General features: G+C 46.0%; 1 protein-coding gene across 1 annotated transcript in view; it reads left to right on the top strand.

The window, feature by feature from the left end:
* The first annotated feature begins 13,504 nt into the window (after positions 1-13,504).
* Positions 13,505-25,837, top strand: part of SECISBP2 (SECIS binding protein 2) — a 429,157-nt gene continuing 416,824 nt past the window's right edge. The window contains exon 1 of the mRNA XM_078675640.1: positions 13,505-13,688. The gene's annotated coding sequence lies outside the window, so the exon portion shown is untranslated. The remainder of the gene's footprint in view (positions 13,689-25,837) is intronic.

Here is a 25,837-nt window from a genome sequence, read left to right as displayed (position 1 = left end):
TGAAGCTGGCACTGGCATGCAGTGGAAGAAATTGTCTCGGGAAGGCAATGTAGAAAAAGAGGAACTGGGAAAAGCAGTCAGGTGTAAAAGATGCACAGGCAGTTTGTGTGGGAAAAGCACCATTGAGGGGCATTGGAAGAAGCATGTACAGGTGGCCAGTGGAGCTGAGATTGGTGAAGCAGTGTGAAAATCTAGTAGTGGTGGCCAGCGAGAAGTGGCATTATGAGGAGTAGCCACTGGCAGGAAGTATGAGGAAACTGAAATGGATGGCAGAGCAATTCATTCTAGGGAGCAGATAAGCAGCTGACACTGCTTACGCTTCAAAGCACTTATTGGTGCATCAGCTATAAACCTTAAACCCATCTTTGGGCCTAGAGATGATTCTATTAAAAAATACAATAGAAACACACAAAACCCTTCACTGGAGTAAAGCCACACATCCCACCACCTCCTGAGTGTTCATACATTTCAGAACCAAGGGTTTGGGCTGTCAGACCAGCTTAGAAAGTTTGAAAATGAATGGAGAACGTCTCTTTATACAACATCATGTACCCGGGTATGCAAATATCAGTCCTCTGAGATCTATTACATTTGTTGATCCTGACTTTTCAGAACTGCAGCACCCTCTCCACAGGAAGAGCCAAGAGCTGCCAACACCTTGGAAGGACAGCATATCCAGATTAGTCATCCTGCGATTGGAATTACAGAATGCCGGACTAATTTCCGAAGGCCTTAGGAAAGCCCACAAAAAATATATTTTCTTGAAGTCAGGTAGTCGGACAAATTCTTTCATTAGACTCCATGTTCCCTTCTTTTTCAGGAAAAATTAGGGGAATGTTTGGCAATTTCATAGAAATGTGTGGGTGCTGATTGAATTGGTAAGGTGATACCACCGTTCTTCTGGGGGCCAAAGCATTTCCTCTCAAGGAAACACCATGTGTTTCGTATGCATTGTAGGCAGTGGAGCTCTCCTAAGCCTTAAGAGCGCCTATTTGAAAATACTTTTCTCCCCTCAATGTACTGCCACACTTATAAACCTGATGTGGGAAAGGAAGAACTCCAGCTATAGGGACTTAGAGGCCACATTTATTCCATTAAGTGGGGTGGGGTGATGCTAGCAACAAGACAGGAAAGAGGGTCAGGGAACAACGTGGGGGGGCAAGGTACAACACAGAGTTCTAAGGAAGGTAGGGGGCAAGCAATAAGAACGATACGGAGTGGGACGGTGGGTGGGGACAAGCATTAACATGGAGCAGGACGGGGCAAGGAACACCACAGAGCACAGTGGACCAAGCAACAACACAGAGCACAACAGAGAGTGGGTGGGGGTAAGCAATAATACAGAGCACAATGGGAGGTGGGCAGGCAAGTAACATCAGACACAATGGGTGGGTGTAAGTTAAAAAACAGGGACGGGTACAAATGTACATGGGAAGGAAAGAAGCACATGAGGAAAATAGTCTGCAAACACATGTACTCTTATGGATTGCTTCAACTAAAAGAAAAAAGTAGCACTGAAAGCGCAAACAGTGGAAGGACACAAGTAAAATTGGGCCATGGTCCAAGACAGGGACAAACACACGAAGAGGAAGTGAAGCCAGGATGCACTGACCAAAGAGAAGGAACGAAATGAGAGTGACGATGAAGCCAACCAATGGTAAGGTATGGTCGGGCTGTAAGCGTACAGTAACCTAACAAAATGTCTAGCAAGCGACAGCACGTGTTGTGTCTCAGACGAGACCTAAAAAGTAGATTCCTGAATGTGGGCCGTTGAATGATTGTACAGAAGCTTTGCTCAATTGTAGTGACAAACACAAGAAAAGGAAAGGAAGCCACTGAGCATGAAGAAAGCAAACAAGATCGACAAGCAAGCAAAAGAGGAAGGGAAGCCTTTGATAATGAAGAAAACAAATGAGAGGGACAAGAATGCCAATCCATGGTATCAACTTGCTGGCCCAAATCCATTGTAAGTATAGGACTTCAATAGGACTTCCACCTAGACCTACAAATAAATATGCCTGTGTAGATTTTAACAGGGAGATACTTTCTGAAAACCTACAGCACACTCTTAAAATAATTTTTTATCCATTCAGTTTATTGGGATCCTCCTAAATATCGGACAGCGCAAACAGGTTTACAAATATGCAATAAGCGGTTCTGGTCTTCCTGCGCTGCTCAGCTCAGGCCCTTGCTGGGCACCTCTGGCAAGCAGACGTTGCTGACCGAAAGTCACCTCCTTCCCATCCAGACAATTGTTTCTGACTGCTAGGAGAGTTCACACCTCCTGGCAGGGGGTCAGCAGTGGTCTGCCAGCGAGAGCACAGCAAAGGCTGGGGCAACCTCTAAGGTAGTCACTGGGTGCATGCCACATTGACTCTGACACGAGAACCGTGTCAGGTTGATGAAACAAGTTGATTAACACCATACATTACCTATTTTGGTACCATAATGGAACAAGCAACCTTGAGTTTGCCCGGGTGCCAGCCCATGTTATCCTATGGCTTGCTGATCACTGATAGTAGCCCTTAATGGAAAAGGCTACCATACGGACATATAACCTTACACTTGTATATCCTCACCTTTAACATAAGGCACGCTGCCTCCTGGGCTCGAAAGCCCTTCCTTAGAGGAGACTGGCATATATTAAAAACAGTACTTTGACCTTGCCCCACATGGTGAGGGCAAAGTCGAGTTTGAGCAGTTTGCACTGCTGCTACAGCCTTCAACGGCAGGCCTGCTGTCATCTGTTTACTTTGGTCACTCAGGGTGGAGCATACAGTGTTTTAGGCCCTCGTGACCTCTTTAACTGCCATGCTCTGGGTACCACTGGTCCTATTTACCAGAGACTTATAAGGGGGTTAAAGGCCTTGCCAATTGGGGTTACCAATTCACATGTATTAGTTTTAGGGAGAAAGCACTGGCACTGGGACCTGGTTAGCAGGACCCTGTGCACTTTTAGAGACATAACCGTCACCATGGGAGAAAAAAGTGGAAGCAGAGGGGAGCACTTGCAAAAAGCCTGTTTTCTTACAACACCAAAATACAGCAATAAGCAACAGAAAGGAGACCAGTCAACCTTTGCAAAGGATATTCTAATTCATAGCTGCAAATGAAGATGCATTTTTTGTAACTTTTAATCCATTTGAGCAAGAAATATATATATATTTTTTAATCTGCAGCTTGTGTGGCAAAGTTTAGTTATGCAGAAAATGTAGCGGCCCCAAAACTGCACAATTCCAGTGGCCTTGATCAGAGTAAATCACATTTGACAGACATCAGTACTGTGCGAGTCAGCTTCTGCAGTCTCTCTAAAGCTCTGTTTGAAAACAGAAAGCATACGAGAAGGAAAAAGCCAAGCAACCCATCCTTTCCCGGCCCTGCCAAGTACAATGCATCCAACATTAGACTAACGCATCTCAGTATGGTGGTTCACATCACTGCACTGAAATGCTAAGTCACACATAACAAGCATAGCGCCTGCCTTGGTTGTTGACATGTAGCGTGCTGACTGAAACTAATTAAAGCTGGAGTGGCAGCGCGCCGTCCCGGCAGGTTGGGGGCAGGCTGACCATTGGCGCTGAGTGGCACAATCTGATGTGGTAGTAGGAGCTGTGCTACATTAGGTAAAGCAGCATGAACCTGGTGCGCTGCTGGCAGAGTGCGCTGTCTGATCACAGCCTGCTGAAGCATTGCAAACTAATATCAGAGTTGGTGCCGGACCCTGTTCTGGGGGCTGGCTGCATTCAATGAGTAGTCTCACTTTCAACCAGGGCCGCGATGCAGCTTCACGTGACTTGGCTGTCACAGTTCCTACATCCGAAGTTATAAAAAAAACAGCCAGTAGTGCGCCTGCACTGAATGAATCTGGGATATGTGCTGCTTACCATCAGTTTGTGTTGCAAATGCATTATTGTGGCCAATGAATGAATGGCGGGCAAATTAAACTTTCGTTTCCATGTTCCACCGACCGCCACAGATAGAATGTGAGGCTGGATCCTCAGGTTCACTTGGTACCTAAATGGCAATGCACTATCTGTGTGCTAACGTAAACAAGCCTTTACAGCAGTTGTTCCCAAACTGTGCGCCGCGGCACCCAGGTGCGCCGTCATGGTCTTGGACTGCCGGCCACCTCCCCCCTTGAACACCGACTGAATTACCCAATTCAACCAGTCAACACATGGGGGTCTTTGGAAGTCAAGGGGGGGTACGGGGCCCCCCCCCTGGCCGTATTTATTAAAATATAAAAACAAATAAAAAATTTTAATCAAATAAACATTTCTGACAATTATTAAAATGCACACTTTTCAGAATATTAGATTGACATCCGTTTCGACATGGTATGATGGGCTAACCTTAACAAATAGCTAATACAGCGTGTCTCCTAACGTAATCTAATCATCCTGAAAATTAAACTGCATTCTAATATTTTTAATACTTTTAATAATTTTAATAAAGTCCTACGGCAAGGTCGCCAACCGGTGTCAGATCCTTTTACAGCTGCGCTCTCACGTTGAAGATGCGCATGCGCAACCCAGGGCACGTTACACCCACGTGCGCTCCCCGAACTCCATTTAACCATAACAGGAGGGCCCAGACACTCGCGCACCTTAGTGACGTCATAGTGTTGTGAGGGGTGGCTACCAGCCTGAGGAAAGCGTAGACTCCCTCCCCCGCACCCTTTAAATTAATGGAGATCATATCCTGCCCCTGAAGTTCTGAGAGAGACCAATGGCCCCTCCCGCGGGCGGCCCCTTTCGTGAATGGGTCCGCCCCCCCCGTAAGGACCTTAAAATGCTGCTCACCGATTAATGACCTTACCGCCAGACACACATAATAAATACGACATTGCTATTCTAAAAGGAAAAAAGGCCTAAGGATAAAATTGTTAACACACAGCAAAGCACAAACATCTACATATATAGTTACTCCTGTAAGCGGGAAAAAAGGGCCTAAGGAAAGAATTAGTTAAATATCACGGCACTGCACCAAAAGTTTAAATTCTGTTCTTCCTTCCAGTAAACAGGAAATTCAAGGCCTACTGGATCAAGCCCCCCTTACATCTATGTTCCGGCACATTGACAAACCTGATACTCACCATTTGCCAAGCCCCAAGGTCTGCTAATAAGGGATGGAGGGTGGGGAAAATTAAACGGCCCCACGGTGGGGCGAGGAGCGAGCCTGGGAGCGCGGGCACAAAGAGGCCGCTTCCCGCGCTCCCCAGGCTTTTAACCCTTTCGCCGCCGCGACCCCGCCCCCTCGCCCCGGAAGCACACCAGTACTTCCGGGGCGAGGGGGCGGGGCAAGCGGCCCCGAAAGGGACGGGGTGTGGGAGGGACCGGGCCCCGCCATGCTTGCGTGGGGGCCTATTGGCCCCCCCTTGTATCATGGTCTTGGACTGCCGGCCACCTCCCCCCTTGAACACCGACTGAATTACCCAATTCAACCAGTCAACACATGGGGGTCTTTGGAAGTCAAGGGGGGGTACGGGGCCCCCCCCCTGGCCGTATTTATTAAAATATAAAAACAAATCAAAAATTTTAATCAAATAAACATTTCTGACAATTATTAAAATGCACACTTTTCAGAATATTAGATTGACATCCGTTTCGACATGGTATGATGGGCTAACCTTAACAAATAGCTAATACAGCGTGTCTCCTAACGTAATCTAATCATCCTGAAAATTAAACTGCATTCTAATATTTTTAATACTTTTAATAATTTTAATAAAGTCCTACGGCAAGGTCGCCAACCGGTGTCAGATCCTTTTACAGCTGCGCTCTCACGTTGAAGATGCGCATGCGCAACCCAGGGCACGTTACACCCACGTGCGCTCCCCGAACTCCATTTAACCATAACAGGAGGGCCCAGACACTCGCGCACCTTAGTGACGTCATAGTGTTGTGAGGGGTGGCTACCAGCCTGAGGAAAGCGTAGACTCCCTCCCCCGCACCCTTTAAATGAATGGAGATCATATCCTGCCCCTGAAGTTCTGAGAGAGACCAATGGCCCCTCCCGCGGGCGGCCCCTTTCGTGAATGGGTCCGCCCCCCCCGTAAGGACCTTAAAATGCTGCTCACCGATTAATGACCTTACCGCCACAGGCCAGGTAGTTAACCGACTATCTGGCCCCCCCCCAGAACACCCCCCTTCTAGAAAGGTCATACTCTTCCTGCAAAAACTTCCACCCATGCCAGGATGTTTCTTATAAAAAGGGCATTCCCCTCCTCTGTTAAGTGAACCCCGTCCCGCAGGTAGAAGTGTTCCCCCCAAATGCAACCGTGAGGGATGGTCTGTAAGACCGGAGTCCTAAATAACCTGTCCAGCTTGTTGTTGACCCTCTTTAACGAGCTATTCAATACGCTGACTGAGTTTCCCCCCTCCATTGCATCCTTGGTATCAGTTGTGACCATACTACAACACTACCTGGTAACCGCTTTGCTAGCCAACCCGCTGCAGATATAATTTCTTCAAGGAGGACCCTTCTGCCCAGACCTGCCAGATCATTCCCCCCTAAATGAAGTATTACCGCCGAGGGTGGTGTAGTATGTCGCGCTAGTAAGTCCGACATATAGTCCCTGAACTGATTGAGGCGGAGCCCCCCCCTGCCATGGAAGGAGACCCTGCACCCCCTACTTTCCACCCTTTGTTTGCCTGAACCTGCAAGAAAAATTTGGTTAGCACGTTTGACATATGAATGCCCCACTACCCAAATGACTACGGTCTTCTGTCTGTCCTCCTGGTTCCTCCATGCTGTAGTAAAGTTGCCTTGATGATCCATGGGTAGTTTCCGTCCCGCGTCACAGGCCCGTGAAACTGTAAATAACCAGAAAAACAGCAGGTATTAGCAATACTCAACATGGCGGCAGCTCTCACAACATGTGCAACCGCACGTAGCGTTTATAAGCGCTTGAGGACCATCTCCCAATTCTTTGCACACTATTTGTGGTCAAACCCCTGGCTGTTGCTTCTGTGGCTGCCCCTATCCGGAAGGAGTGTGTCCCAAACTCTTTGTGGTTATAACCAGCTTTTGCCATGCTCATGGCTAGTACCCTCTGGAACTGAAATCTGGTAAGAGGAGTCCCATCCCCATGCATTAGCAGTGACCCCACACACTCCTGTGCCCGCTGTCAGTTCCTCCACATGTGTCACCGGGCAGCAGGGATTGTTCCTTGCCCGATGTAACGCCAAACTTTGGCCCCTAGCGTCTTGATCCGTTTTAGATTTCCTGATGCTGATCCACATAGTGTCGCCCCTTATGCTGATATCCCGCAGCTGAAGGCCGCCTATCTTATCACCTTTGTTGGCCGCCACAAGTTCACCTACCCTGAATGCCCCATAGAAGGCTAAAGAGAAAGCAGCTTTAAATAGGCCCACCTCAGATGTAGAGCTACATGTGTCCGGTAGCGCGAGGAGAACAGCTGATAGACGTTCAAAACCTATGGGTTTCCTAGAATCTATGGAGGGGGGCTGCATGCGCCGCCATCCTTTTAATGCCCTCTGGGCCTGGAAGCTGTGCGTAGGGTCCCTGCCCCCTCGTGCCCGTGCGAAAAAGGAGATAGCGGCCTTGTGCCTGTTGGCTGTTGCCACCGTGCGCCCTTCCTTGTGTAGGCTGCCTAAATACCCATTGAAGCTAGCCTCCATGGTCCAACTACTCTCCCAGCCCTGTCCCAGAAAGTGACAGTAAGACCTGAACGCCCCTTCGTATGCCGTCCTTGTCTTGGGTGCTAGGCTGGCTGCCACGAGGTCATGTAGTTGGGGGCACCAATTTGCCAAAGAATCGCCGGGAATTGAGCTGGCGTTGTCTCTGCCTCCGGCAAGTGATCCCTGAACACCTGCATCTTAAAGCGAGAAAGGGCATCATTGTTTGGAGCGAGCCTGGGAGCGCGGGCACAAAGAGGCCGCTTCCCGCGCTCCCCAGGCTTTTAACCCTTTCGCCGCCGCGACCCCGCCCCCTCGCCCCGGAAGCACACCAGTACTTCCGGGGCGAGGGGGCGGGGCAAGCGGCCCCGAAAGGGACGGGGTGTGGGAGGGACCGGGCCCCGCCATGCTTGCGTGGGGGCCTATTGGCTCCCCCTTGTATAATGAGGTGCCAGGGGCGCCGCGAGCACGATGTAGGAAATTGCAGCCACAGGCTGATGGACCTATGTGCAGTGGCGCAGCTGGGGGAGGGGGGGGGCGGTCCGCCCCAGGCTGCACTATTTTGGGGACAGCATTCAGTGAACAAGCCACACAGAGTCTGATTAAAAAGGCCATAGGCTTGCAAAAAAATCTAATACTCATATCACCGAGCTTTCCCGAAGCAAGAGACCCCACGTGTGTGTGCGCGCCTGCACCGATGGGAGCGCGAGAAAGTGAGCTGGCTCGCAGAAGAGACTTCAGTGCATCCTAACTTTCCCAAAACAGCCTTTAACTAGGCAGTCACTGTAACAAATTAAGTTAGCGAACTTGTTGGCGAAATAAGGCTTTGCACGAGGTGTCTTTCCAATCTTTTAATTGCTGTGGTTAAAATGTTTGCCTTTGTGTGCTTGTGCGGGGGAGCAGTGCTCTATTTTAGTGAAACTTTGATGTACTAGAATGCAGCTTAATGAGTGGTGTGGAGATGGGTTAGATTAGAATACCTTTATAGCAGACACGAAATAAACCAGGGCTGTCACCAGGACTTTAGGTGGGGGTGGGCCTTGCTAAGTCTCAAACCCAGTAGCAATTGAAATCTGTCTTTAAAACTGGCCGCTATCTGTCTCTATATTCATAGCCGTAATTTTACTAGTAAAAACCCTAATTGTTTTCTCAACAATGACTGTAAAAAGCATTTAGATATTCCGTATTAGCAATGCAATCTCTGTTTACGTGTCACATGTTTTACTTTATCTTGCATTCCCTGGGAGTATTTGCTTTTTCAAGGTGTTGTGTTTCTGTAGTGTTTTGATACACCAAATGACTCTTTTATAATGGTGCATATTTTAAACTGAGAGGCCTCCAGATGTCTGAGTGAGCTCGGGTTATGTGTGTGGGCGGTTCAAGGTGCACCATTGAGAGCTCTCAAGCTGAGACAGAAGGCAGTGCGACTTTCTCACAGTGTCTGCCGTTTCGTTCTAAATGTGTACAGACTGTATGCACCTCCAGTCCTTGGCCTCTCTTCAGAGCGATGGCTACATATGTTCAGTTGTAATTGTGAAAAAGTGCGAGATATGCAGATGGATGATTGCAGAATGATGTGAGGGGGAAATGCGCATAAGTGGGTAACAGAGTGGGAGACTTCATAAGAAAGTGGTGTGAAGGGGTGAAATGGGTTGTCTGAAGCACTCGAAAGGGCACTGCCCTTTCCATAGACCTTGCTATGTTAATTCGCAGGCTCATATTTTCAAAATTGAAACATTTTAGATTCTAATTATTCCCAATAATATTATTGTTGTTACTCACTTTTCTGCTACTGCTAACAAGCACTCACAAAGCTAATAGGTCTGCCTGATTTGGGTGTGTGCATTGGTTGTGCTGGTACATGTCGGGATGCAATAATAGAAATCTCATAGAGAGGCATACAATTACTGGTCAGGTGGCACGCTCTGTGAAACATGAAGTTCTAGTTTACATGTTTTAAGCCACACCATTAACCAAGTAGGCCATGCCTCTTAGAAAGGAAGCCTGGTTATGCTTATTTGGCCCTGCTCCATTTTGAGAGCTTCCTATACTTTTGATCAAACTTATAACATTGGATCTAACAGAAAAGTGGGGCGCAGCATAGAAAGGGAAATATGGCTGAGAGCAAGGGGGATACAGGAGAGGGAAGGGCACAAGGGACTGTGGAGAGAATATAGGGGCAGTGACCACAAAGCCAGTAGGGTCAGTGCCTAATTGGAGATGGTGGTTGCAAGTCAGGCAATCATTTTGGGGGCTGGCAATTACTTTTCCTCACCAGGCTTTGACCCGGAGCAAGAAAGTGAAAAATCACAAAAGCTAGAAAAAGAAAAAGTGAACAATGGAGAAAAAACGTGAAGAGGGAGAATGTAGTAACCCTGCAAGAGAGAATAGGTTTGGGACCAGGCACTCTGTTGGGGGGAAAAACGATGGATTGGGATGCAGCCAAAGTGATTGCCAGTGGATGAGATCAATAATTCAAGCATTCCAACCCTTACAATACCTTCATTGCGTCCCAATTACTTTAAGGAAGACAACTGGAAGTACTCCCGAGGTCGGGCTTATATCCCCCCCACCCGCCCACCGGTAAAAAAATGGTGGGAGGCCACGGCCAACTGCCGGGTAGGTCAAAAAAGTTTGGGAACCACTGCTTTACAGGGTCGTTGGCGCATGTGACTGGCAGGATGTTTTTAATTTTGGCTATCCTGCTTGCCCCTTGGAAGGTATCGCTGCCTGCTGCTCACCAGAAAACATCATGCAGGGGGTCCTCTAATCACCGAACACTGCCGCCAGCCAGAGCGAGACACTGTTGAGGAGAGCTGCCTGTGACTCGCTGTGTGCTCTTAGACAGCTTTTAACAGCAGCTTTATCTCGTGTCAGCCTCCTTCCCAGCTGAAGCCTCGAGACACCTCAGCTCAAGACTGTATTAATAAAGCCAGCTCTGGCGAAGTGCTACGCTAAATTGAGACACACTCCAGGCACCTGTGGAATGGCAGCACTCGGGTGAGTCATGCCTAGGGTTATCACCTTTCCAAGAGAAAATTATCCATCATTAGTTGTTGTTAAGAGCTTACAAAGGTCTGGAGGTGACTGATACTAAATACAACTGTAGGAAAAAAAATCGTTTTTAGGTCGAGCGTCAGTGAAAGACCTATTGTGGCCCGTATTTGGGAATGTAGACACGAGAGGGTGCACGAGCGCAGATTTGACCTCGTGGGCGCGCACGGCGCCGTGCCCCTCTCGTGCCTCATTCCCATGCGCAAACACACTCACACAGGCACACTCACGCATGCGCACATACACAGCCACACGCATACACAGGCACACACACACTGCATACACACACTGCATACACACACGCACCCCCCCTTAAACAGACGCACGCGCACACAGACAGACACACGCACAGACACACTCGAACACACACAGACACACGCGCGTACACCCCCTCCACCCCTCAACACTCACCGGGCTCTTTCGGCGTGTTCCGTGTCTCCTCCGCAGCGCTGGTCTTCACCCGGGCCCCCTCCTGGGACCCGGGACTTCAGATGCCGCACTGCGCACTCCGCTTTGGCGCCGGGGCTCGGAGAGCGCATGCGCAGGCAGCCCCCGCCCTCTCGCTCAGCCCGGGCTGCTTTCTGTTTCTGCTCTAAGCATTGCATGTGTTTGTGTACAGAATGGTAAGTGCCAAATTGAGTTGTATGTTACCGACGATTGGTACGATTTGCACACAAAAAAGACTTTCATAGCGTGCCAATATCATAACCACATCTTGGACATTAATAAGTGGGTTTCAGCACAGTCAAGAATTGGTCCTGTTGAAGCTAACAATTGTCGCTCGATAATCCCAAAATAGAAATTCTCTGCGCTCTGTCAATCAAACCACAATACACTTACACTCCAAATCTACAGGGGAGCTGAACGCTGTGTGTCCCTGCTATGCCTCGTCCCACAGACGCTTCTTGTAACCATGGCAGCCATTTCTGACATCCAGGCGAGCTTCTCGGTCTGTAGTGAGCATGCACTAGAAGGAGGAAGAATAGCGCACATTTGAGTCCCACTTAACTATACCTTTCATTCAGGTTCAGCGTGCTGCAAAAAAAAGCCAGCAAGTCTGACTTTCTTTGTTATTAAGATGTTTTGTTTGTGCAAGGTTATGAGTGTGAACGGCAATGTATGCAAATATCAATGTTCTTAGAATGGGGGCTGTTGTAACGCGGAAGAAATCTAGTATTGTGTTAGTGGACTTTTCAAGAGACCCTTTTTTCATTTCCATTACATCGATGGTTTTCAAAGAGGAGTGCATCATTTATAGTGGTAGACTTGCGAACTGGACTTTCACCTGTCTGAATTGCTATGTAGGCTCCATTCTTGTAGTTGGTCACCAATGACACTTTTTAGAAGTATGTAAAGTTTATAAATTAGATACTGAATTGGTTCCTATAGTTGTCGACTCCACTGTCTCTTTTTTTTAATTTTTTTTTAAACTACTCTATAATTGAATCCCTTCTTGTTAAAACAGAGCACTTTAATCTGGTGAAAATTCAATCCCGAGTTCCTCAACTTTTGCACCTACAAAAGTTTAAGCTATTGTCATTAGAAATTACAATAACTTTTATTTAAGTATTAATTAATTAGAAAAATTAAAAGCCATTGTTATTTGTAATATCAATACATGTAAGTCACGTAAATACAACACATATTGCATTACAAATGCTATCGGTGTCACATTTGCGAAAGTTATAACTATTGGCATTGTAAATGACAAAGCTATTAATTTCGCTATTTTCAAAAACAAAACATAAATAAAAAATGTCATTTACAATACCAATAGCTCAAACTTTCCTAATGCGAGACCTATTGCATTGCAAATGCTTGTTATTTATTTGTAACATGCAATTTCTGTATTTGTTTACTTTAAGTATTAGTAATGGCTCAGCTCTAGAGCACATTTAAAGGCCATTTCTATTTGTTCTTTGAAGTATGTACAGATAAAGGATAAAAATATTTACCAGCTGTGATTTTGCTTATCGTTGCATTGGCTGGAACATCAAAATATCTTTCCTGTGTTTATTTGATATCTGCAGCACGTGCTTAACTGTGGTAGGGCGCAGTAAAGTGCAATGGCATAAGGATGTAAGACGTTTTATTGTGACTGCTATGTTTTATATCTTCTGTGTACACAAATCTTTTGTCTCATTATCTTAACCTTCCATTTCAGGGGTTTGAAGAAATTGATAAGATATTTTAGGACTTCTTATTGATCACAAGGGTAATTTCTAATATTTCTCTTTCCATGCACTTCGTTGCTTGGTTTTACTTGCAGGAAATGGTCACACCGAGTGTCACATTTGACAGTTTAGTGTCACTTATCAGTGCTCTGATACTATGGAAATGTCACGTAATCTGAAAAGTGGCAGCTATGTGTATGAAGCTTTCTCACACCCCTCCCCTTCCCTCAAAACGCCTTAATTCGGGTCCTAGCTGCAGCGATGCACAGTCTTACCTACATAAGGGCACTCATAGTTGTTTAACGTCACTCATAACTACACTGAAATTGTGAATATGTCACACATAAGCAATCTGAAAACCTTGGCAGCTATGCTTCCCTACGTGGGCCAGGGTATCTGGGTTGATCATACGGAGGCAGCTTCACGTGTTTCTCGCGTGCAGTTTATTGCTGATAAGGACGCTGAGAAAATTCGATAGTTTAATGAGAAATAGACATTAACGACCTGCAGCATTTAACTAAGAAGCTTGCCAGCCACCATACACTATCGGCAATATTCACTTCCGGGTTATGAAGCGACTGGTGCGTTCAATTCCGGAAGGTTTTGTCATCCGTATGGGGCGGGGCTTTCGCTTTCAGACCTATTGGACGATTTAAAGGGGCAGTATTAACCACTCTGCGCTTCCTGTCACCATACTGATGCGCGACCGTCAGATTAAACTACTTTTCTCATTGGTTCCCCCTGTGTAGTTGTTTTGAAGTATTTTTCAGACTCTAAAAGTACGACAGGGGCAATTATACTTTAAGAATTCTGACTGCCGGTAAGTCATAAGTTTGCTGTGTCCTCATGCCTGCAAATGGGTGGTCATCTGTTGATTACAGTGATGGGGATATTATGTAATGACAAGCACACTGTGGTCATGTGGTCACGGTGTTCCTGATTGTATGCTCTGTGACCGCCTTCCAACATTGTATTTCTTACTTTCATAGCTACACCACCTTCTATCCATCTTCCAGTCCCTTCTCTTTTCCATTCTTGGCTCCTTCTATGTGGCGCAGACCAGTTTTCAGAATGGGGTTGCTGTCATTAGTTTTACGTCACAGACCTCACAGTGTTCTTGTACAATTAAACCGCTGCATAAAGGACAAGTTTAGCACACGAACCTCGGCTATTTAACGAGGGAATGATAGTGTTATAGTAATCGTCCACTGGTGCGTTTTGAATCACATTGTTCAAAAGACAGGAGTAATGTATGGAGTGGTAGGGTACTTTATTTACAGCGTGCTCATTTTTCATTGTAATGTCTTTTAGAAATGGGTATTAAATTCGATAATCAAACATACACTTTTACTGGGAATCCTATAGATTGCACAAACAATAATGAGCGGAAATCCAGGTTGTCTGAGCACAATACAGAACAATCAACTAGATATTAGCACAAAAAAAATGTGACAAGACCATTGAAAGGTTATTTTTCCTAGCTATATTCCAGATCCGGCAGCTGTTATTGAGCAGGATTCAGCTGCCCCCTGTGAAATATGCTGAATTTGTTCTGGTGTAATTTGAAGCCACAAGGGCACATTCAGTAGCACACTTTCGTGGTCTGATTTCATTTCCAAACAGCAACCTGCACGTGTTGAAGGGGTTTCTTATGTTTACTTTAAGCTGGGTCCAAAATAATGGGCAATGGACAAATTTAAAGGACAAATTTAAATGGCCATCAGCTCTCCTTTTGTTGGGAAACCTCCTTACTGAGAGCTATCTGGACCGTAACTCCTAAAAACGCAATGCTTTGGGTGCATCAAATGCAAAAAGAACAAATGATGGATGGAATGTTGAACAATGTCAAACACTCGCTCCCAGTACAGAGATCTTGGGCAATGAGGAGCAGGGTCAAGACTGATTTGCATATGGCTGGGTCCAAACTGGGGTGTTGTGGTGAGCAAAAAAAAACCAATGGATTTAACCCAGATCTGTGACTGGGGGGTGAATGTCTGCATTGTTCAGCATTCCATCCATCGTCTGTTCTTTTTGCTTTTGGATGCATCAGCGTCACACATCTTGTTATCACTTCACAAGTAAGTAAAATAAACTAGTTTTTTGACTCTGTTCAATACAAATATATAAGAGATGTGCATGCACTGGAAAAGTGTCAGTCAAATGTAGCTATTTCTTTGAGTAATTACACAAAGATTTAATTAGCATTTTTGTATGGTCCAGCTTGACAATGCAGCTGTGACTAGAAAACTGAAAACCAGCAGAAAAGGGACTTTGGCTCAGCCCACATGTTGGGAGGCAGGAGTACATTTTTTGATTGAAAAGAAGTTGTGTGCTTTCACAAAAAAGTGCTTAAGGGGCACCCACCTGATATTGTAATGCTATTAAAGTGTCTTACATAGCAAGATAATTTATGGTGTTTTCTCTGGCAGCAGCACAGATAGGAGGAGTCAGTCATTAACATGGATGTTTAGGTCTGACTTGACAGTGCATTCATAAGCCAGACTCCTGGGCATTAGCTATGTCTTTAGGGTTTTTAGTAACTCAGGAAAGAAGGGCGCCCTGCTTAATAAACGGTTAAGTGTAAATTCAATCTGAAGTGTACGGTGCCACCAGGTAAGGGGATAATTCCCTAAAACCCCTTAGTGTGTGTAAGGTCAAGCCCTACACATAATGTCAATGCAATAGAAGACCCGGGCACACGTGAGCCAGGTGTTAAACCCCTGATGGATTTAAAGGTTTCGAAAAAGTCTCAATGTTCAATCTCCAATGTATTCAATCTCGTTTTATTGTTCAATATAACACTTGAAAACCGGCTGTTTTTCATGTGTTAAAACACTGATATCTCTAGCAAGTGCATAAACCACCAAAGTTATCTCGCCATTAGTTTCCCCTTGAAAATTGCTTGGTATACAAAGATTTCTGTAGCAAGACCCTTACCCCCTTACTAGGCTACATGCACTTCAAAGAAGCCCTTTACGCATTTGAACCAGATTTTTATTTTGACAGTGGATGTTTTCTGCTTTTATTGTGAGAACAGATGTTACCTGCTTCCAAATGTATTTTCACTAAGACATGGGCGTAATTACTTTCTTTATGTGATGTTGTGCCAAATGTCATATATTTTTTTCATGCATGAGGAGATTAACTGATTAGCCCCGAATCACAGGAGTGTTGTGCAGAGACCTAACCGGCATTGGCAAAGCCAATGAGACTATTGGCTTAGCGATTCCCTTTTGTTCATGCTGTAAAGCATGGACATTGACAACTTTGGCAATGATTTGTAGCTATGTTGTATAGCACAGCGGCTGCTGGGCAGCATGGCTAAAAATAATAATTAAACAAAACATTGCCAAAACCAAAGATCACATCCCATCTCCTGGTTCTAAATGAGTGGTGGTACGGGGATAGGGGCGACCCAGCATATGCCCTGGAACGACACCTGAGGGGCTCTAATTCCCTACATGGGATACTGTACGCGGCACGGCTTCGAAGGAGGCTGCCGCCGGCTACTCAACTGGTATTCCAGATTTGGAGACGGACGCTGCATCGCATGGGATGGTGGGGCACGCTGACCGAGAAAACCCCACTGTGGAATAATGGACACCTTCCTGCTCTGGAGTCCCTCCGGGGGTTCAGGGGATGGGATAATATAGGGATTTCAAAGCTGGGAGATGTAATGTCGGGTACAACACTCAAATCCATCCATGATCTCCAAACGGAGTATGGCATGCCCCGGTCCCAATTCTTTCAATACATGCAGTTCCGTCATGCCATTGCACCGAGCTTGGAAGGTCTGCATTCCCTCCTGGAGTTTAGCCCATTGGAAGCTAAGGTCTTCATGGGGGACTTAGGTGATAAAAAGATATCTTGCATCTATCAGTCACTAGTAACACACTGCTCCACGACATCGCAGAAGCTCAGAGAGTCACTCGAAGGGGATGTTGGGGTGCTGGAGGAGGAGGACTGGCGAGAGGCACTGGAGGCCCCTAGAAGTGCAGCCATAGCGATGCGCCTGCGGCTTATCCAATTCAAATACCTACATAGAATTTATTATACTAGGGAGAAATTGTGGCGGGCAGACCTCATTGCATCCCTGAATTGTCTTAGATGTGAGAGGGAAGTGGGGACATTGATTCACACGGTATGGAGTTGTAGCTCACTGGCCAGATTCTGGAAAGGGGGTGTGGGATTGTCTGTCCGAGGTCCTGGGGTGGGAACTCCCACGCACTGCGCGATTAGGTTTGCTGCATGTGATGGATGAGGTGGGGGGAACAGATATAAGAGGCATCTGTTGTTATTAGGCCTGACCCTCGCCAAAAGAGATATTGCTAAAGCATGGAAAGACCCCCGTGCCCCCTCTGTTCCGGTATGGAAGAAGGGGATAGATTTCTGCATGGGACTAGAGCAGCCGATCTTTGTGGCCTGTGGCTGCCCGCGTAAACACTATAGGATATGGAAGAGGTGGGCTGATTATAGGGGCCTGTGGCTGGAACCTCCGGTGGAGCGGGAGGCTATTGTAGAGACTGTATAACCAGTCATGTTAGAGGATGTATGTAAATTCTGGACCGAGAACGGATTTGCCGAATAGGTGAGACGGTGTTGTGTGACCGGGGGGGTGGGGGGTTGGGGGGGGGGGGTATTAGGGAGGGGGGGAAATGAACTTTATTAACTTTGATATTGTCGCCTGACAAAATGATGTAAAGATTGCTACTTCATCGATGTCTTGTAATGACTGGCAGCTTACTCCGGAGTGCGGGGTGCTGCAATATATGTGCAATCTATCAAATAAAATCTGTTTACAAAACAAAACAAAAAAAAACAAAGATCACATAGGCAAGACCTATTGGCTTTGCTATGGCTCATTCCTGTTGCAAAGAAGACATTATTGCAGTGTATATAACAGGTTATGTTACTACTAGACAGAATGCAACTGGCTTTTATGCTGAAATGAGCACGGAAGTTTGAATGCTGCTTGCAAGGTGTTTATCATCTATAAAATGTTTGTATTTCATATTGTATGTTGTTTTATGCTGTAGTTCTAATGTGTTCTTTTTTCTTTTACGAGTATTTGAAAGTTTTTTATTCATATGAAACAGCAAATAAATAAACAAAAACCATTTTGAAGCCAAAAATCTTTCCTATGACTTACGGCCAGATGTACTAACATGAGGAATTGCGATTTCCGGATTGCGATTCTTACCGATTCTCAATTAGGAAATAACAATTCCTAATGTATGAAACTTTTTATTTTAAATTGGCGAAACCTAGTGGGTCGCAAATTGACCAACCTTATGAATTTTAATGAGGTAGTTTGCAGTTTGCAACCCATAATGAATCGCAGCCATCACAGGGATGGAAATAAACAATGCATTAAACCCAGATCTGTGACTAGGGGGTGAATGTTTATATTGTTCAGAATTCCGTCCATCATCTGTTCATTTTGCTTTTGTCGCCCTAAGCGGGAAGGGTATGTTCAGACGTGGGACCCGTGCTCACTGTGCCACTGGATTCAAGCTAGCCTGACTGATGAGGGGTGATACCTAGAAACAGGTCCCAGGATGCTTGTTTCCGGTCTGAGGAGGACCTGGCTTGGTAGTTCAGGCTAGACTGTTCCCATGAGGAGGTTCCTCGGACCACTGTTTGCTCTTAAAAAATATTAAGTCTTAACATTCTTAAAGGGGAAGGGGCAAATTACGCCGCGGCGCTGGGGGTGGGGGGTGAGCGCGGCTCTGGTATGCTATGCTCGTGACAGAACCACGCCGTCATGAGCCACGGGCGGCGTGTGCTCATGACTGCGTGGTTCCGTCACGGCCCCGCCCGCTCATTAATTCGCCCGCACAGGCAGGGAATTAATGCCGCATGGGCGGAGCGGCCACAGCATGACGGAACCGCGCCGTCATGAGCACACGCCGCCCGTGGATCATGACGGCGTGGTTCCGTCATAAGCAGGCAAGGGGTTAAGAGGACCACTTCCCATTTGCAAATGGTGGAAAAGTATTATTTTTTTGCAAATGGAATTCTGTTGCAAAACAGTAATACATACCATACAGATTAGTTTTTTTAAGGGAACCCCATAAACACACCTCTTCTAGATACTGAATCGTAAATGCAATCTACCAGTTATCAAATTGCACTGTGCATTTTGTAAATTTAAAAATGCATTTTTGTGATTGCAAATGTCCAGATTCTTGAATTGCGTCATTTGTGACCGCAAAAATGCTTTGTACATCTGGCTCTTAAAATGATTCTTTCTACTCTGCTAGTATTTCAAGCCTGTCAACAGCACAAAGAGGTAATTTAAGTGGTATATGAGTGCTCTGCGAAAGAACATTTGACATACAAGCACACTATCAAAGGAAACTAACTGCTAAAATCGTAAGCTTATGCATTAAAATAAATAAACTTTTGAAATATTTGACACATAGAGTGACTGACTTAAATGCTGTAATACAAATAAATACTAGCTTTCTGTTCAGTTTATAGCACCAAAAGTTCATTACAGTTAAACAGCAAAAAATTATTTTGCCAGTATGGTATTCTAAGTAAGTTGCTTCTTATGAAACTTGCCATATTTCCACATTTCTTAAAAACCCTTGTGTAAAAGCATGTCATTCTACTTGGCAATTTTGACCATAAATGCCCATTGAGTTGTTCTTTAATTCATTTTTGTTAAACAGATTTGAAAACTATGGATGGCAAGATGACATCTTTATTGTTACACAACTGTGATAATTTGAAATATTTCAAAGACATAGCTAAAAAATGTATTAGGTCATTCTTGTTGTGTGGCTCATGTCTCTGAAAAGTGAATGAAGCTTAACATCTAAACTAGACCCCAGTCCTGCCAGCCTTTGTACCCCCATTAAGAGGAATGGCTTACTGCCCCTCTTCTTTTTTTAGATCTCGCCAGAGACAGCGCATGGCTGTCTCTTCGAGACATTTAGTAAGTGGCTTTTAAAAGTGCCAACAGAGGCTTTTGCTGGCCTACAGCCCGCGTTCACGAGCGCGTGCACGTGCACAGCTGCCATCTGTGTTTTTTTATTGCTGTGATCAGGCTCTTCTGCTCGCACTCCCTTCTCCCCCTCCCTCTTCGTCCCTTTCATTTGCCTCTTGGGTCCCTGTTATTATTAGCTTAAGCATTTACACACCACACGAATCACCAGCAGTTAAACACGATGTGCGTAGTAAAGAACAGTAGGCCAATTATTAAAGGCAGAGCCCCCAAGTAACCAAGTAAGTTGAAAAACCAACGCTGCTCCTCTTTTAGCCCGGTAACTGTGCCATTTGCTTACCTGGACGCCACGCATTCATGACGCTGCAGCCATGTCTTAACCCGGTTGCTGCTTCGAACGTTCCGCGCCAGTGCGTAACGTTCTATTAAGCGGGCGGGGCCGCGTCGGCCAACGGACGTGCGCAGCACTACCGAGGTGGTGCGAGCGACGGCCGTTGGCCGGCACCCGCAGCAAACGGGTTAATTATCATTTATGACGAGTATTTATTAGTTTATAAACTACTCAGTGAGTCTCTGGTTTTCAATACTCAACATACTAAAATCGTTAGGTAGTTTGCATTCGCGCTACCAGTTATGTATTATCAAGTATGCTTCTGCTGAGGCTGTCCTTGCTGATCCGCCATCTGTCTTTCCTCCGTCTGGCCGTCATGGCTCATAAAGCACAGCGCTCTCCCACGCGCTGGCTCCAGACGACCTTTTCCATGGCCCTGGGCTGGCTTTAACACTTGTATCAAAACACTTGATGCGCTCTAGTCATCTGCATTGTTGAAGACATATTAAGAGCATAATATGTATTACGGATCCCAGAGTATACCGGGCCATTAACCGTGTACCCGTTCGCCGCAAATTAACATGCAATTTTTGCTTGTGGGCTACTCTTGTATATGGCTATCGGGCCATGTAGTCTTGTATCCATTCGCCGCATCGTGTTAACACCCAATTTTACCTGTGGGCTTCTGCTGTTTAAGGCTATATATAGTCCTCATGTGCATAAATTATAAAAGTGCCGCATTTACTCTCAGGTCAGGTCACAGGAGCTTAGAGGCATTACAACTTTTTGTATCCTTTTCCTAAACTACAGATTATTAGTATCGTATTTATCATGCCATTTGCTTAACTGGACGCCAAGCATCCATGACACTGCAGCCATGTCTTAATTATTATTTATGACGAGGCACTCCAGTAGTGCTCTTGGGTATTTATTCGTTTATAAACTACTCAGTGAGTCTCTGGTCTTTAATACTCAACATAGTAAAATCGTTAGGTAGTTTGCATTCGCGCTACCAGTTATGTATTTCCGAGTATGCTTTGCTGAGGCTGTCCTTGCTGATTTGGCATATTTGTACTTCATTTCTTGAATATGTGATGTTTCATGTCTCCGATGTCGCCCCTTTTTCTTCACCACTTTGCAGATCAAGAGTTTACATCTGTCTTCTTCACCGATTGTTGCATTCCGTTGCACCTCTGGATAATCCATGATTGGTCCTAAGCTATTCTTTTGATATTTCACTTTATGCTATTTAAGGATAACGGTACAAGACCATAGTTCTTCTTTTTTTTTTGTAAGCACAGTGAGCAGTTTTCAGTAAGACCAGCTACCTCATACAAAATTGTATTTCGTCTTCTCTCTTTGCAGCGGTCAGATTTAGTATTTCGCTCCTGGTCCATTTCTGTGTTTTTAAATAAGAATTCTTATGCTTGCTTGAACCCAAAATTTGGTGACCATTATACACATAACACTACCCCTCTCTCTCTACCCCTCTCTCTCTACCCCTCTCTCTCTACCCTCTACACCCACCTCTCTCTACCCACCTCTCTACACACCACTCTCTCTCTCTCTCTCTCTCTCTCTCTCTCTCTCTCACTCCACACCTCTCTCTCTCTCACTCTACACACCTCTCTCTCTCTCTCACTCTACACACCTCTCTCTCTACACACCTCTCTCTCTCTCTCTCTCTCCCTCTCTCTCTCTCTCTCTCTCTCTCTCCACACCTCTCTCTCTCTCTCTCACTCTACACACCTCTCTCTCTCTCTCTCTCTCTCTCTCTCTCTCTCTCTCTCTCTCTCTCTCTCTCTCTCTCCACCTCTCCACACCTCTCTCACTCTACACACCTCTCTCTCTCTACATATCTCTCTGGCTCTCTACACATCTTTCTCTCTCTCTACACACCTCTCTCTCTCTCTCTCTACACACCTCTCTCTCTCTCTCTCTCTCTCTCTCTCTCTCTCTCTCTCTCTCTCTCTCTCTCTCTCTCTCTCTCTCTCTCTCTCTCTCTCTCTCTCTCTCTCTACACACCTCTCTCTCTCTCTCTCTCTCTACACACCTCTCTCTCTCTCTCTCTACCTCTAAGTGGCAGCTGGAGCCTGATAGCACTGCTTGTCCTTTTAATAAGGTCCCAAAAGCGAGAACTATTGGCTATGCCAATGCTTGTTTCTTCTTCTTTTTCTGAGCAGGGGAGACGGGCTGTCATCATCCCCCATCCCACCAATTGGAAGGGGTGTTGCTGACCATTAGTGAGCACAACTGGTAGAATAAGCACACTTGACTAGTTGTATTAAAGGGCACACTGCTCTCGCATGAAATGTATCATGTAGGCAGTGTCCCAAAAATATGTTTGAAAGAACTGTTTTGACATTTGAGAGTGAGTGTCAGAATAGAAAGGAAATTCTACTCGTTAGGGACTGAGCAGTGTCTCTACATGTATACTTAAGAATAACTGGGATAAAGGACTTTGTGCATACGTATAAGTAAAAGTAACTTACTTTTTATAGTGCTTTGTACTGTACCTCTGCAGTTTCTAAGAGCGGTAAGTAGCAGTTGCTATTACTGAGGGTACTACAGTGTCATCCAGGATTAGAAAAGACTTATTTGAACCAGTTTTGAAACAGGTTTTAACATACCCACCACTCACCACTATCAGGCAGTGTCAAGCAGACAGTAGTAGATCTTTAATTCATATACCCGTGTATCTGGATGGTACACTGTCATGTCTTTGACTATGATCAAAAGGTGAGCTTAGTACGGTTTTATTCAGGGACAGTCCCTCCAAACGTGCGGGAATGACCTCCTCGTCTGGCAACCCCTCTAGCATAAATCGGATCCTTTGAACATGGCCTGTGACATTAAGTACCATTGCATTAATATTTGAAATGCATTTTCTTTGTACAGGGACAAGATTGAGATTTTTTTAAGCCCTCGCCAATTTGGCCTCCTACTCTTTTTCAGCCACTGTGCACCCCAAATCTTCCTTTCATTTCTGCATTGTAGCAAATGACTTCCTCCCATTTTTCGGACTTTTACTGTGAGCGAGCCTCACTACATGAGTTTCACTCACTGTAAATTGCTGGTAATTGAACTGAGCTTGTTAACCACTAGTGTCTGTCTTTTAAATAAGGCCACTACTGTGTAGCTAGGGTAAGAGGCTACACGTGAACATGCATGCACATGTGAGACTACCGACTCTCCCAGCCCAGTATCCGCGCACAGGTTGCTTGTCCAAGAAGGGACTGACTCATTTTCTTTTATTTCAAGTGTACTTTTAAAGTGCACATCTCACCTGGGAGGGTATCCTGGCTCTGGTGAGAAGGGAAGGATGCTGGCCTGTCTGGATCCTATGTGAAGAGCCACATTTTTAGTTTCTTCCAGAATTCAGGGACTGAGCTGGAGGCCCTTCTGTCAAGGGAGGAGTTCGTTCTTTTAGAAGCCAGGTACTAGAAGCTACAGCTGCCAGTACTGGCTCTTTGGATGTGGGGGACAGTAGCGGTCAGGAGGTTGGATGAGCCCATTTTTCTGGTCATAGTGTGGAAGGTGATGTGGCTGTTCATGTAAGTGGGGCCTAGATTGTACAATGCTTTGTATGTGAGTGTGAGTAATTTGAACTATGCATGCTTACGTATGGGGAGCCAGTGGAAGTCTTTGAGGTGAGTGGAAATGTGGAGTGTGGTTGAGTGTGAATCTGGCTTCTGCAATCGGAATGATCTGAGGCCACCAGATTAGGATCTCCCTAAAGGCTGCCAATGAACACAATCAAACCGTGGAACCAATCACATAAAATCCAGGGGAAGAAGGCAGTCAGGCCCCCAAAAAGCACTGAGGCGCTTACCCCTCTTTATCCGCCCAATCAAGACTGCACAATTTTATGTACTTTAACTGAAGTGCCTTGGCGAACGGCTAATAGACTCGCCAAGCAAATGTTTTTAGCGACTACTGAGGACCGCCGGTTGATTGAGCGGGCCTCGGGAGGGGTGGGGGGCTTCACATCGCCCAAACACAACTGAAGTTTTTACAAATTTTAGTCTTGTTAACTGTTTTTTACTGTAAAGATTTTAATTAATTGTGCAGTTAATAAATACATACAAAATACATGGTGAGTTGGGCAAAGACTTTACTTGGGTTCTGTTGGTGTCTGAGAGGGAGAGCATGAGTTCTGTGTTGGCATAGGAGATTCATAGGTTCACAGGATGTTGGCAAGTGAAACCATGTAGATATTAAAGAGCGGAAGACTGAGTGATGATCCCTTGGGGGCTCCACAGATCAGCTCAGTAGTATCAGAGATGTAAGGGGCTAGGCTGACTTTCTGCATGCATCATGTGGAACTGATCCACTGAAGAACTGTTCCTCAAATTCCTGTCTTGTGGAGGCGTCCCTAACATCCCTCATAAGCACTGTATGGCACTTTAACATGTTTCTCAGGCTTATCGCATAATCAAATTCCAAGCCTTTGTCCTTCCCACCTTCTTAATGGGCCAGGTTAATTACTCTGTTCCCCAGCAGCGGGATCAAAGATGTCCCCACACTATAGATCAGTTAACAGTGCTTGATGAATTCCTGGGAAAGGAAGGGGTGAGGAGGAAATCTGCATCTGATAATTAGCTTGTCAAGCTGCATGTGGGCTGGGAAAGACCAGGGCCCCTGATACAGCACAATTCATCGGAAGCGCTCATGGAAATAATAAAAGAGCAAAGTTTATTGCCCAGGTGCAGCGGAAACACACGCACAGGGACCAACTTCCAAGTGTTTCATTTCACTGGATTTACATAGCACTTTTTAGGTCGAGGTAATATCCGGTCTGCCGAAGGCAGAACCGGAAGTCCGAGAATTTATGTTTCTTAGAGTGGACTATTTGTCCCGCCTCTGTTTTTGGCTCTCTCCCATTGGCTGGCTTGCTAAACAGAGGCCAGCCATTAGAGGAGAGAGCCGTCCCTCCGAATAGGCTCCGTCTTTTTCGGATTTGGGGGCGTAAGTTTTGCTGTTCTTTAGACAGTGACGTCGTCTGTCACTCAAAACAGCAAAACCACGCCCCCGAATCCGAAAAAATCGGAAGCTGGCAGGCGCCATTTTGTTCTTGTTTTCCTATCCGTTTGTTCTGTTTTACCGTTTGTTTTCTTGTTTTCCTATCCATTTGTTCTGTTTTACCGTTTGCGTTTGCCCCTTCTCGGATCACCCACCCCACTGCTCCCTCTGCTGTTGGAACTCACCTGTACATCGCTCTCTTTCCGTTCTCCTCCGTCACCGCCGTGAGCTCTCCTCGAGGTTATCGCCTCTCTCGGTCAGACCTCCTTGCCCTACCATTCATGTACCCTCCCTCTATGTCCTTTCTTGTAGCGCCTTGTCCCCTGGTTTGTCCCCTTGCCTCTCCCTGGCCCCGTATTCTCTCTCTGTCCGCTTCTTGGCCATTTGACTCCTTCCCCATTCCGCTCTGTTAAGAACTCTGACGCATCGCTCCCTGGTGCTGTCGCAACTCTTTGCCCGCTCCTCAACCCAGAGGCTTCTCCGTCTATCTGCTCTTAGTCCCGTCCTCTCTCTCTTTTTCCCCCGTCTCTGTCCTCTGTCTTCGCACCCTGTCCACTTCCTCTGCCCGCTCTCGTCGCACCTTGTCCCCGCTCCGGCCGCTCCGCGGCTGTGGTATCTGTCTGGCTCTGCGGAGACAGCGAGTGCGGGGGACGCCGCGCCGACA

Source organism: Lissotriton helveticus, chromosome 2_1 (genome assembly GCF_964261635.1).
Source record: "Lissotriton helveticus chromosome 2_1, aLisHel1.1, whole genome shotgun sequence".
NCBI classification, from domain to species: Eukaryota; Metazoa; Chordata; class Amphibia; order Caudata; family Salamandridae; genus Lissotriton; species Lissotriton helveticus.
Note: the sequence above shows the minus strand (reverse complement) of the source record. Positions and strands in the feature narration are given on the sequence as shown.